Source organism: Furipterus horrens, unplaced genomic scaffold (genome assembly GCF_987537825.1).
Source record: "Furipterus horrens unplaced genomic scaffold, mFurHor1.1.pri manual_scaffold_13, whole genome shotgun sequence".
Taxonomy (NCBI): Eukaryota; Metazoa; Chordata; class Mammalia; order Chiroptera; family Furipteridae; genus Furipterus; species Furipterus horrens.
The window spans coordinates 30,538,999-30,552,788 of NW_028327183.1; the positions used below are offsets into that span (position 1 = coordinate 30,538,999).

Consider the following 13,790-nt stretch of genomic DNA (forward strand, 5'->3'; position numbering starts at 1 on the left):
ACAGGCCTTACCTGCAAGGACATCCAGGTGAACTCCAAGCAGGCTTTCTACGTGGAGAGGTGTGGGCTGAGGGAGAGTCTTCCTCCTCGCTGTCTGCTTCAATGCTGCCTCACATCCTCGCTTGGATTCCTTCTACCTTAGTAACTATGTGACACGAGGCATTCTGGGAGGAGTCTTCATGCCTGGCAGTCCTAATAACCCCCGTCGGAGGCTCCCGCTGGGGGTGTGACAGCTGACTGGTCAGCCCAGGAAACAGTGCCATCTGTGTGGGTCTGAGCTGGGGCGCGGACCAAGCCCTCAGAGGCTCCCATTCTGGGGCCCGACGGCACCACGCCAGCCTGTCAAGAGCCCAGGACCACCTTGCAGTCAAGTCTTCGCCCACCCTCGTGTCCTTACCACATCATGCAGCTTCAGGGGGAGACCTCGTTCATGGGGCTCACGCCCACGGGCAGAACAAACTGGACAGGCTGTTCCTTCAAAGGTGCAGCCCCTTTGTCCCCAGGCTCCCTGACCTTCTCAGTGGGGAGCCCAGCACCCTCGCCGTCCTCAGTGCTGTCTTCTTGCTGCTGCTGCTGCTGCTGCTCCCGGCGCACCTGCTCGTGAACCTCCAGGACGATGCGGGAGAGCTCGTGAAAGCTGCAGAGGTTCTCGGCATCGGGCAGCTGGGCGCGGTGCGTGAAGTCGATGTCTACCGGCTGCTGCCCCACAGGGATCTTGGGGTCACCCTGTGGCGTGCGTGGGTGGCGGTCAGCAGGGCTCAGAGACCAGCACAAAGAGGCTGCAGCCTACATCCTGCCTCTGGCCAGGTGAGCTCACTCTGGTGTTCCTCCTGACTTACAAGCAATCCCTTGAGAAGTAAAAATATTTTAGAAGCCCTTAAAAAATTAGCACCTGGAACAGGCATCCCCTTCTACGTAGGTGTTACAGAATGGGGGTGTCTAAAAATCCCCAGAGCCTGCCGGTTCGGGGATGAGGAAAGGAAACAGCTTTTCAGATGCCTTCCCACGCCTGTGGCTAGTGCCTACTGTCTCTGCTACACAAACGCCTTTGATGCTTCCAAGGCCCCGAGAAGATGGGAGGGGTTTTTGGACCATGGAATGGTACAGAGAGCACACAGAGCCTGCGCAAGGTGATGTGAATGCTCAGAACTGGTTACCACATCCGCTGCCTCAAAGAACGCAGTCAGGGCTTCAAAAATAAGCAGCAGACATTTTAGCACGGTTCTCCATGCCATTTTAGAAGAGGGTCTCCATGTGGTTTTGGGAAGAGCTTCTCCATGCGGTTTTGAGAGCATCTCCATGCGACTTTAAAAGGGCAAAGGGAGACCCATGCGTGATCCAGTGCCACATGACACATGTTTTCCTGGACTGTTATACGGGGGGTGATGGCATCGCACGCGGATCCGGAAGGAGACAGCTAGCTGACAGATAAGGGATGGGGAACTTCTGTGCATGTTTTTAGCTTCTAGCTTCTTGGGGAGCATGGGAAGTGCTGGCTCCCATGGGAGAACAGGGCTCTGAGCTGAAGTGCTCACTGCCCTCCCCAGGTTGGAATATTGTAAAGAAAAACCTGTTTTCCTCAACATTAGTTGTTGGGTTTTACACCAAGGCGCCACGTGAAAGAACCCCCTTTCGCTCTGCAACAGTTTTGGCGAGCCCGGATGGGACTAATGGAACCTGTGGACTGCTTCGCTCTGTAACTAAGGGATCTTTGAGGCCAGAAAATGTCAGCAATTGCTAGTGACGTGCTGAGGGGTCTGCAGGCACAATGGCCGATCTGTACTCAAAGACCTCTGATGAGGCCTGGCTGGTGTGGCTCAGTGGATTGAGTGCCAGACTGCAAACCAAATCGGGCGACCCGCCCCTCTATTTCTCCCTCCATTCCTCCCTCTCTAAAAACAAATAAAAATCTAAAAAGAAAAGACCTCAGGTGGGAACTAGCTTGTATGACAGTTGAAGAGACCGGGACTTAGAGAACTTCACCCCGGCCCAGGGTCAGGAGGAGGGTACCAGGCCTGAGAGGCCAGCCCACCCAGGTCTGACTGGCACGCAAGAGCTCCGAAGCCTGAACCCCAGGAGATCCCCCAGGCCCTGCAGTTCTACATGAGTCCCAGGAGAACACCGAAATCCCTGCAGGCGAGCACCACCGTGCCAGGGATGAAGGCCTGCTTCCAGGCTCACAGTCACAAAGGGCTTTCCCAAACGCAGAGGGACCCTGAGGACACAGGCTCAAGAGCAATGCTCCGTGAGGACTTCAGGAGGCTTTAGTGCACCTCCGCAACAAACTATGCAAAGGACAAGTGAGCACAGCCTGAATGGCACGGGACGGGACAACACAGGGCCTACTCTGCTCAACAACCTTCCAACGGCTTGCACAAGCTATGGAAGCCAGGACTGGCAGTGGGGCCCGTGCGCCACCGCAGGGATCTCCAATGTCACAGCCCTTGGGGTCACCCAGGGAGCCTGCGGAAGCCTTACCCAGCCCGCTACCCATTACGTGAGAATCCGCAGGGTGGAGCAAGGGCATCAGTGTTTTCTCTGTGTGGGAAAGACGAACTGCTTACAATCTCCTGAGACCCAGCTTGGGTGCGTCTGGGTCAGGCCTGAGGACCTGGATTCCCAAACACATCCTGGCGAAGCGGTGCTGTGGTCTGGGCCCTACCAAGGAGCCAGGGTGCCTGCCGCCCAAGTCGTGCAGCTCCAAGGCCCGCCTGACAAATCAACGCAGGGCTGAACCCGCCCGGTGGCCCAAGGACTTACCGTGATCTTCGTGGCCCTGGCATGCTTCCCATGGAAGCTGAGCACGACACTCTCCGGGCCGTGGCTGCCGTAGGTGCCTTTGAAGAGGCCCGGCCTGATGAGGTCCTCCGGTGGCTGGGCGGGAGGTAGATGCGGCGGCAGGTCAGGCGGTTGCTGCGGGGAGGGTGACGGGAGAGCGTGGCAGAGCCGCACGGGGCTGCAGCGGTGCAGAGCCCGCACCTCCCCGCCCCACCGCGGGCCCCAGGCCGTGTGGCTGACCTAGGATGCCACATCCGTGGGGAGCAGGGGCACCCCATGTTCCCGAGCCATGCTCACCCCACCCACAGGTGCACAGCACCCTCACACCTTCTCTGATTCCAATGAGGCTTAACCCTTTCCGCGCCATGCGTAACTGTTAAAGTTTGTAGGAGAAATGCCATGTTATTTTGCTCAGAAATGCAGTTGATGGAAAATGTCTATAAGAGCATTATTCATGGGCTGAAAATTTCACGACATGTAGTAAATAGCCTCTTCTTTTGTAAGCCGTGTCCTTTGACACAATTTAGCAAAAAGTTTAATGCATTAAAATTTTGTTGTAACAATTATTTTAGAAAAAAAATAAATTCTTTCCTTCAATATGGCTTTTGAAATATATTATATGGCATAATATAAAACCTATGATTATAATCTGAAGAAACACTGCGCTACATGGATAACAAGCACTTTTCCAAGGCGATTCTTAGAGCAGGAAAAAGGCGCTATCATTTAGTAGTCTCAGGGGAATTGAAAAAACAACAGTGAGGAATGGTGTGGTTGGAAAGAAGAAATACTTTTAACTGGATGCAGAACCAGCGGAGAGGTCCAACTAGTGACTCTTTGGGGAGTGACATACAGCACCACAGCCTAAACAACACACAGAAGTAGTGGGGGTAGAGCCCCGTTTCCTCCCATTTCTCCTGCTCTGTACGGACACGGGCTTGTAGCTACAGACACCATGGCAAACTCGCTGGCACCAAGACCGGGAAGAGAGAGGAGGTCTGGCCCCTTGCCCGCACACGGCTGCCGTACCTAAGGGAGCCCGAGCACACACTCACCTGGATGTGGCCGTTGTGCGGCCCGCTGTGGCCATACATGCACTCCGCCGTGGGTCGATTTCTTCTCCGTCAGGTGAATTCTAAACCAGGGTTTGAATCGCATTGGGTCATCCACATGAGGGCCATGGGGAGGCAGGTACATCCAACCGATAACGAACGAGCCGTCCCACCTGTAGGAAGGACAAGGGCGCACGTCCACAGGAGGGTTACCTGAGGCACCAAGGCAGAGGTTCCTCACCCGCAGCTCTTCACAGTGACCACCCACGTCTGCATGCTCCAGGCCCACGGAGAACCTCAGGGCCAACACACATCAAGACACCCCTGATCTATCACAATGGGACAAGCATGGCCCTGCCCATCAAGTGCTTGTTCATGACAGAGTCGTTATCTAATGAAAAACAATGTGAGCCCTGGCTACTGTCCCTCAGTGGATTGAGTGCCCGACTGCAAACCAAAGGGTCACTGGTTCGATTCGCAGTCAGGGCATAGGCCTGGGTTGGGGGTCAGGTCCCCAGTCGGGAGCGTGTGGAAGGCAACCACACATTGATGTTTCTCTCCCTCTCCTTCTCCCTCCCTTCCCTTCTCTCTAAAAAATAAATAAATATTTCTAAAAATCAATGAGACTATACTTAATAACAGTTTATTGATCACTGAAATTTACTGAGAATAGAACTTCAACATGAGATGATGGATACGTTCATTACCGGTAACAAGATGGTGGGACCATGCAGCGTACTTACAAATCCTACATTTTTCTCAATTATATCTCAATAAAGCGGAAAATTTTACTTTTTAAATAGAAAAAAAAAAAAAAAGGCTTTTACACTTGAACCAAAGAAAGCCTTTTAGAAAGAACTTTGAGATCGAAAGTGTGTGTGTGTTTTTGGGGGTGGGGGGGTGCGGTAGCTAAACGTCATGACAAAGAAGCGGAATGATCTAGTAAGTGATACCCGGACACCACGCCCAGGGAACTCGGTGGCATGGGGGGTGCCAGGCCTCAGGATTTCGATGACATCATTTTAAACGAAGCAATTGTGTCCAAGCAGCAGCTTTGTTGAAATAGTGAGTTTTATGAAGAGTAAGTTTCCAAATTTGTCCATCAAGTGCGTTTTTACTTCTTGCTGTTCATTCACCTGAGCCTGACATCCCTCAGGAACACCAACCTAGGGACGTACCTACAGAAAGTACATGTGTAACACTAGGCTATTACATGCTACGGTCCCTATATCCAACAATAAAAAGTAAACCATGACTCGCTCTATCTTCATCCAAATTGACTCTCCAACAAATGGGTTATGGCCACAGCACCGCTGCGTTCTTCATTTCTCCTGGCTCGCCAATCTCCCCACTTGCACAAGGCCACGTTTTACCCTCGAGCAGCTGGTCACGGGGGTTGGTCAGAATGAGCGAGGGTTGAGAAATACTTGCTCCCCCAAGGCTCACTATCACACACACCTTAGACTCACAGCTTTGGGCAGAGCAACAGGCAAAGATTTCGTTTCCGCCTTGGGAACTAGCTCTCTCAGAGCCCGGTGGCTGCCACAACAAAAGACCACAGGCTGGGTAGCTGATAAAGCACAGACATTTCCTTCTCAAGTGCCGGCACAGCTGGGTTCTGGTGAGGACCCTGGTCTGTGCGGCAGACGGCCGACTCCCCGCCGGGCACTTCCATGGTATAAGGGGCGAGGCGTGGCTCTGGGCACTTTTCTAAGGACAATAATCTCATCTGTAAAGCTTCACCCAATGACCTAATCACCTCCCAAAGGCCCCCACTTCTTTTTTAAGGAATCCTCTCCCGAGGGTATGTTTCTGGATTTTAGACACAGAGGAAGGAAGAAAGAGAAACAGACATCGAGCTTAGAAAGGATCAAACCCAAAGCCTAGGGATGTGCCCTGACGGGGGAACAAACCCACAACCTTTTTATGTACGGGAAGACGCTCCAACCAACTGAGCCACCATCACCCTAGTCGTTTTGAATTGGGAGGAACACAGGCACTGTGACTGTAGCGCTAGCCAAGAGCACACTACCTGTTACGGTTAAACTCAGAATCCAGGCTTAGCGTTCGGAGCAGGCCTCTGCGCCCACGCTTTGTGATGCTCATGTGTCAGGAACGTTTGTAGTGTGATTCCAAGTTCAGATTTCCACGTGTACAAATGGACCAAGCTGTGAGTAACGCAAGCACAACTCTTCTGATGCGAGCTGGTCCCCAAACGGAATCATCTCGGGTCCTTGCGAGGATGCAGGTTCCTGGGTATATGAAGAAATTTTTAGGCTCCGAGTCATCACACTTCAACAATCATCATGAAAATGCATGGTTCGAGAATGGCATTGAGGATGGAGAATTAGAGATAAAATAGGATTTGTAACTTAGTCTAAACTCTGGCTACAAGGGACTGAGAATTTAGATAATCTTCCTATTTGGAGATTGGCCTGTTGGAAATGTCTCTGTCTCTCTCTCTCTCTCTCTGTCTCTCTCTCTCTCACTCTCTCTCACTTCTAGGTCGCTGAGCCCAGGGGAGATTCCAGTGCTCAGCAGCAAGTGAATCCAGGCGCTAATGACGGGCAGGAGGAAGGGAAAGAGGAGCCTCCTGTGCGGACAATCTAACAGAGCCCAGAATATTCTCCAATGAGCTGGACAGTTATCATGTTCTGCTCTTCAGAACACTTCTACAAGCCGTTTAAGGACAACAAGAAACCAGGGTGTTTTCAGGCTTTATCCCTCTCCCAGTCAACACCCAAAATTTCAGATAGTTTCATTCATATCTCCCAGGGCAGAAGCTGGATGTCCCGTTTTCACGCACTTGCTTACAACGGTCTAGAGCCATGTGGAGGTGAAGTTCAGGGGTCGCCATGTTACAGAACCCCTGGGCTGCTCCAATTGAAAACAAACCCACGGGCTCTTTAGTTTGGGGCCCGACTGCCCGCCGCCAAAATCATAACTCTTGATACCAGAGTTTGGTGAAAAGAAAAAGAATAGTTTATTTAACAGTTATATAGATTTAGTTATTTGCGGATTTCGGTTGTTAAGTCTTATGTTCTTTAAAACACCCATAAACACATATTCTTGCCTCCCCCTACCAAACCAGGCCAGTTTTAGAAAAGTCAGAGAAACCGTTTCCCTACTTTCCAAACACAGTTCAGCTTTACCAGTAGCTGTCGATCATTCAATCTGATTGGGGAGACCTCGTCTGTGTTATGGGGTCCACCAGCTTTTAATCCAGAACCTCGTGGATTCTCAGCCTCCTTGTAAACTGCATAGTTAGTCCTTTTGTAATCCGCACAGTCAGCCTCAGCCTCAGTCAAATCCACACAGTCAGCCTGGCTAAAATGTCTCCGCTTATTTTTAAATCCCTGACTATGTCCTCTGATGCAGTGGGTGCGGTAACCAATTCTGACCATTCACAGAACCTCACACAGGCTCTGTGTGTTTTCTCCATACCATCCCCTGGTCCAAGTCCCCTCCCATCTACCTGAGGCTTTGGATGCATTAAAGCCATTTTGCATAAAAAAAAAAAAAGACACTAGCCACCAGCCTCAGGCATTTGGTAGCATTATAAAAGCTGCTTCCTTCTCCCCATCCCCCAGCAGCAAACTCTGGGGATTTTTGGACTCCCCTGTTTCTGTAACAGGCATAGGAGGAAATACTTTAAAACTATGAACTTAGAGCCCTAAGAGTGTGATAGTTGTATGTATACCATAAATTTTATTGATTTATTTGCAAAATGTTCCCATAGGATTAGTAGAGTTCTTTTCCTGCTTAATATTTATATACTTCTGTTAGTTTTGAATAGTCATAGTTTTGAAAACATGCTGTTTCCACTGAGTATATTAGGACTACTTTTACTGTTATACATAGGTACATTTAATTTTGTTTACGCTTGCAGGGGAGGGGTTTTGTGAATTTATCTGTTACGTCATATCAATTATCTTACAGGTAGGTGGGTAGTTCTCCCATATTCGCATCAACATGCATTTTCATTTTATGGTCTCTGTTACTGAGTCGTGGGAATTCATTGTAATTTTTTAACCAGCCTGTGTGACCTGTCTGTATGCTATTTTACAAACATCAGGGAAGAGCACAGGGCAATGCCTCTCTTGAGGAAATAAAATAAAGATGAAGTTCTCACCCTCGTGATGTGTGTCGCTTTCCCGGTTTGATTAGCTGTTCACTGTCAAGTGAGAAGGAAGCGTCGTGGGGTTGCGGTTACTCAACCAAACTTTTAACTCTCTGAAGTAACCCTGAACTGTTTTGCACGTCAGCAGGAAAAACAAGAGATTGAGGCAGATCTCCGGCTAGAGCCCGAGAGCAGGAGAGAAGGGCACGAGATTGAGGTACAAGAATGGAAAGAGCAGAGAAAAGGAAGAAAGCACCACAGGCACCTAGACAATAACCTGAAATTCAAAAGAAAGCACAAGGGTCTCCACAGGACCCGCTTTCCTGGAAATGGGCTGTGACAGGACACGAGAGGACACACACAGTGGTCACTACCCCAGCCCTAATGAGAGTCCATTTCACAACCTCCAATTGCAGCTTCATGTGGTTGAACGACAACTGAGCCTGTGACAAAGCAGCAATCACGAGAGAGAAACGAAGGTATTAGAGAAATTCTGGAGGAAAACAGAAGAGAACAGAGGAAGAAGTAGGTCTGTTAAGTGAAATGGGCCCAGAAGGAGGGGCTAATATTGGGAACACTGGGTCACAGACTAAAGCAAAGCGTCCTGGGAGATGGCATCGTCAGTGAACGCCGGGACGGTCCCCATACCAAGTTCCCGAGTCCTCAGGGAGTGCCTCCCTCACAGCACACAGATGTGTTTCACCCACCAGGGAAGCTCACCTGAGATTCGGTGACTTGTGTTTCCCTTAGGGCTGCAATACGTAGGCAGGGTCTTTTCAATCACTGGCCTCGCGGTTGAGTTCAACCTCCAGCCGCCTCTCCTCCCCAGAGATTGGGCTCTAATCCCTGACCTCTAATCACAGGGTTGGTCTTTCCGGCCTCACTGACCCGCACCAGGACTCGCCTCCTTAGCAGGAACCCAGGGGAGCTACCAGGGCACCAGCACACTTCACAGGCACTGCTGTCACTCAGGAAATTCCGGGGATTGAGGACCTTCCTCCAAGGAAGCAGGGTCAAGGACCTGCCCAAATGTTCCTTACACAACACGTGGAGCACGGTTGGGAGCTCGGTCAGAGCTCTCAGGTGGCCGCGGGGGGAGGGAAACTGGTCCGGGTGCAGGAGCCATTGCAGCCGGAGCTGTGGCACGGGAGACAGAAGCAGCTGAAGAAGTGGGCAGTGAAATAATGGGGTGCTCACAGACCACTGGAATAGCACGGGAGGTGCACAAATTCAGGACACAGGGGCAGCTGATGACATGTGAGTAACTGAGGGACGGGAAGCCAAAGAGAAAATATGGCAGTGTGCCGGGTGTGGGGTTGTTTTTCCCAACGAGCGGGGAGCGGGGAGGAAGTTATCCCAGGTCAATATTCTCCATTATCACAGAACTCTATTCACTAATATTTCAAATAAACCTGTCACTTACAGGTGAGGACGGACACCCCTTTCCCTTATATGTCACTCATTGGCAGACACTGATTCTAAGACGTAAGCTCTCAAGGTAAGGAAAGAACTAGGGCTACGAGACACCTCGCACAGTGGTGACATACAGACAGTCCTCAAAATTACAGGGAAACTGCAGTTCAGGATTCGGATGGACAGTCTCCTACACACAGTGTCTGCGAAAAAGGAGTATGGGAGTTCTTTGTACAATCCTTGAACTGTGGGGTCAGCTTGAAGTTTTTTTAATTAAATGTTGAATAAAAGAGAATGCTATGAAATGTTAACAGGTAGGGAATGTTTAAAACGCACTCTACATCAAATATGAAGTGATTCAAAGATGGACCCACTTAACCATCAAAAAGAGTAACAACTTCGACAGACCAAAAGACCAAAAGGTCACTTAAACCCATGGCTTAACAACGGTAACAAAAAGGAAGAGAAATATAATGCTGTCCATTAGGATTTGGGAGATGTCTTTCTTGTAGGAACCACAGAACCCAGTAGCGAGGACATGGTTTTCTCTAGGAAAGTATTCCAGCTAATGAGGGAAGAAGAGGTGCTAAAGGAGCATGTTACCACTTAATTTCCCCTGACGAATTAGTGGATTGGTGCAATGAACACCAACCGGGGCAATGAACACCAACCAACAGATGCTAACGTCGCACAACAAAGACAGGAAGATACACAGGCCTCCAGGAGAAAGAAGACAAATGCACTGGACAACGCTCTTGCCAAAAGAACTAAACCTAAATCTGAGTCCTTTTGGATCTAACTACCAACTTTACAAGGCATACAGACATTTCTTTCTTTAAGTAGAATTAAAGCAGATGGAAATACGATCAACACAATCCAGACTGTGCGAAATTGATGCTAAAAAACCCATTTTCTTCAAAACACAAATCGCAAAGAAATAACAGAAGAAATACAGGGGGAGCTACTACGAAAAGATTTAAAAACCTCCCTACTGACCAAAACATAAGAACTCTCTATCTGTATCCTGACTGAAAAGAGCAAACCAAAAACCATTTGGAAAACTGGGAAACTTTGAACACTGAATATTATTTAAGAAAGAATGGTATCGTGGGGTATCCCACCCACTTTTCCATAGACCCCTTTTCATTCAAAGATACATACAAAAATACTTCCAGGGAAAAAATTTTAAAGCCATGTAAAGGGAGAAAGTATCACTTAGGAGGAAACAGATGTGAGAGGCACATGCATGGTCGCGTGACGTAAAGGACCGGAAAATGTGTCCATCGGACTTGAATGTAACTACGCCAAGGTAACCTCTACCAACAGATGCGGGAAAGCAGTAAGGGCAAAGCCAACACACTGAGAACTGAAGCGGGAATGGGAAGTGAGGACATCTTTACTAGAGGATATTTTGAGCCCTGGATTGAACAGTATAGATGGAAATGTGTCTATCTGGATGGCACTGTTTTGGTGCCTGGAACAATCACAAGCACCAAGTTCTTCTTGGGCAGGAGGCCCTCTGCTTACAAAAGCGAGAGTAAGCCACACACTGAAGTGACTTCCTGGTTGTGACAAAAGCTATCCGTTTCATATCAGCTTTATTAAAGAAAACTTTCCAAGTCCTCAGAAATCTTTACAACCCACAAATAACAGAAACGGTTCTTCTTCTTGTAGTCTATACAAAACGTATCACGGGTAAAACTTTCCTTTTCCTACGACTGTCACGGACATTGGTCCTATGAACATCTCAACTTCCACGGCCCTAAAGTAGCATACTACTTCTACATGCGAGTTGCACAAAGCTTCTCAGCGCTCACCCGATACTGTACCAGCTACGTTTTACATGATGTCATTTATCTATTTCTCTGTCCCCATGTTGAAGCATGGGCCCTTCAGAACCTCCTCAAGTGCATTACCAAGCAAAGTGGGAAAACTCACCCGGAACCCATGCATTTTCTGCTGCTCTTGGAAAAGTGTAGAGATTGTGAACAGTGCACCTAGGGGAGATGAAACAAGTAATGCAGTCATGAACCTCTTGCCTAAGAGCCAGCAAAGAAAGCTCAATAAAATGACATCCTATGAACACCCGGAAGGGCCCAAAAGGGTGACAGAGGACAAACACACACCCGAGTCAATGTAATGCCAAAGACATCCCAGGCAATTCCTCGGGTGGCTCTCTTTGGTGAGCGGAAACATTGACTCCTGTTTCAAACAGTTGGCCACCACTAAATAAAGGGTGAAAAATTCCCCTGACACTGTTGACAAACTCTCCTCCTGCTGCTTTGCATTTCCAAAACTCAAAGAACCCATGGGAACACAGAATAGGAGCTCCCAAGTGTGGGATTAGTGTGCATCCAAGGCATGGCCTGTTTACCTGACTAAACTCGGTTACCGCTGCACTTAGTCTCTTATGAAAGAACACCGTAGGACAGTGCACAGAACACCTGGCCTGAGAGTCTGAGTGCCTGTAGCAATCCCACCTACAGGCCCAGAGGCAGCGGACAAGTCACCACCCTTCTCAGGCCCAATTCCGATCTCTGTCACCGCGGCAGGAGGGGCTGACCCCTGCAGACTTATCCTTTCCTGCACTCTGGGATCCCCAGGGCAGATCCAAGGGCAATCAGCAGTCGCTTCCATCAGAGGTCAAGGGTCCTGATGGATGTGTAGACTCAGCTTTGAAATTCGGGAAGGGATGTAGGAGGAGGAAGGGGTGCTGGGTGTACAGGTAGAAGAGGACATGGGAAATCCACAGCCTAGGCTGTGATCCCCCAACCCCCGTAAGTCACAAGGCCCAGGGGAGCTCCCATTCCAGAGAAGCCTGACCCTGACCTCTGACCCACTCACGCCCAATTCCGGGAATAGGTCAAATGCTAAGGAAGACAGAACACACGCGCGCGCCCTCGGTCCCTTGCTGGTCCCCCCATCCCTTGCACACCGCTGCGCAGAAAGATCAGCAACTGACTCAAGGCTGCAAAGCCCCACCTACCCCTTCGGGGCTCGCTGGTCTGCCCCAAGGCCCCTCCGCCTTGCCGGGACAGGGTGCTTTTTCCGGTGCTTCGCTTCCAGGGTCCTCATCTCTGTGCCTCCCCAGGCCGCCTCCACCAAGAGCCGGATCTTGACCTGCAACTCACCCAGGAGAACGACACGCCCCACTGAAGGCTCGCCAGGCGGGATGCAGCAGGCAGACGGGCTGGGCCTGGACGCCAGGCAGGCCGGCCCAACCGCCCCCCCAATGCACACGGCCCTCTCCCGCGGGCTCCGGGGCAGCGCTCCGGTTCCCCGCTGGACACTCGGCCCACCCGCGCGACCCCTGCCCGCACCTGCGCATGCCCACACCGTGGCGACTCCACGGGACACCGTCCAGCCACCAATACGCCGGCCTCCTCGTCCTCCTTGTCCAACGGAGGCCAAAACCTGGCGAACCTGGGCAGGCCTGGCAGCCACAGCAGCGCGGCGGCGGGGCGCGGCCCCGGGCGCGGGAGCGACCACGCGCACCCGGCGGGCTGCACAGGCGCGAACGGACGCCGCTCTCCGCCTCCCAGGGCCTTCTCAGGGAAGCGGAACAAACGCGGGGACTCTCCTTCCTACTCGTCTACAGCCCTCCAGTTAGGGACCGTCTCCAGTTAGGGACCGTCTTCATTGAATCGGCCTCTGTCAGCCCCGTTAGTGGTGCGCAGCTGAGGGGACTCGCCCTCCCGGGACCCCGCAGGCCATTTCCCATTTGCCTTCACTCCTGTTAGGGATCAAGGAAAGGTGTCTGTGTCACTTCCTCCTGCGGCCCTGCTCCTTTCCTCGCTCTGAGACCTTTCCTGTCAGAACGAACGACATTCCCCCACAACAGGGCCGGGCGAAGAGAGGGGCGTTTCATGTCCCCTTAACTCGAGAGGTGTCGCTAAAATAACAGGAAACACTACATGCCCTCGCCTGACGTAAAGGCTTATTACCAATGTGCGTATGGTCTCTCCGAGGAAGGAAAGGATCACAGAAACATAAACGTTTTCTACATTACACACGTCATGCTGTAATACTGTAAAAAGTCAGAAAACACACACTGGAAAAAATGAAACGCATACCCGAGGCCTCGCCTCTCAGGAAGAATTGGGTATCTGTCAGGCAAAAGTGTCACTTTTCAAAAATGACATCGTAAGGACACGTCTCTGTGGTGAAGTAATACAACTCCGTTTGGGGCCCGTCTTGCCTTCTGTCGTCCTTGTTGTATTTTTTTTATTATGCTGTTACAGGAGTCCCAATTTCTTTTCCCTTTGCTCCCCTCCGCCCAGCACACACCCTCCATCCAGAAGTCCCACCCCCCTTAGTACATGCCCATGGGTCACGCATATAAGTTCTTTGACTTTACCCTTTCCTGTACTATCCTTGACATCCCTCTGTCTATTCTGCACCCTCCTGCTATGCTTCTTAACTCCTGCA

The 13,790-nt window shown here is 50.6% G+C and overlaps 1 pseudogene; it reads right to left on the reverse strand.

The window, feature by feature from the left end:
* Positions 1-410: 410 nt before the first annotated feature.
* Positions 411-13,790, reverse strand: part of LOC149994358 (F-box only protein 31-like) — a 93,155-nt pseudogene continuing 79,775 nt past the window's right edge.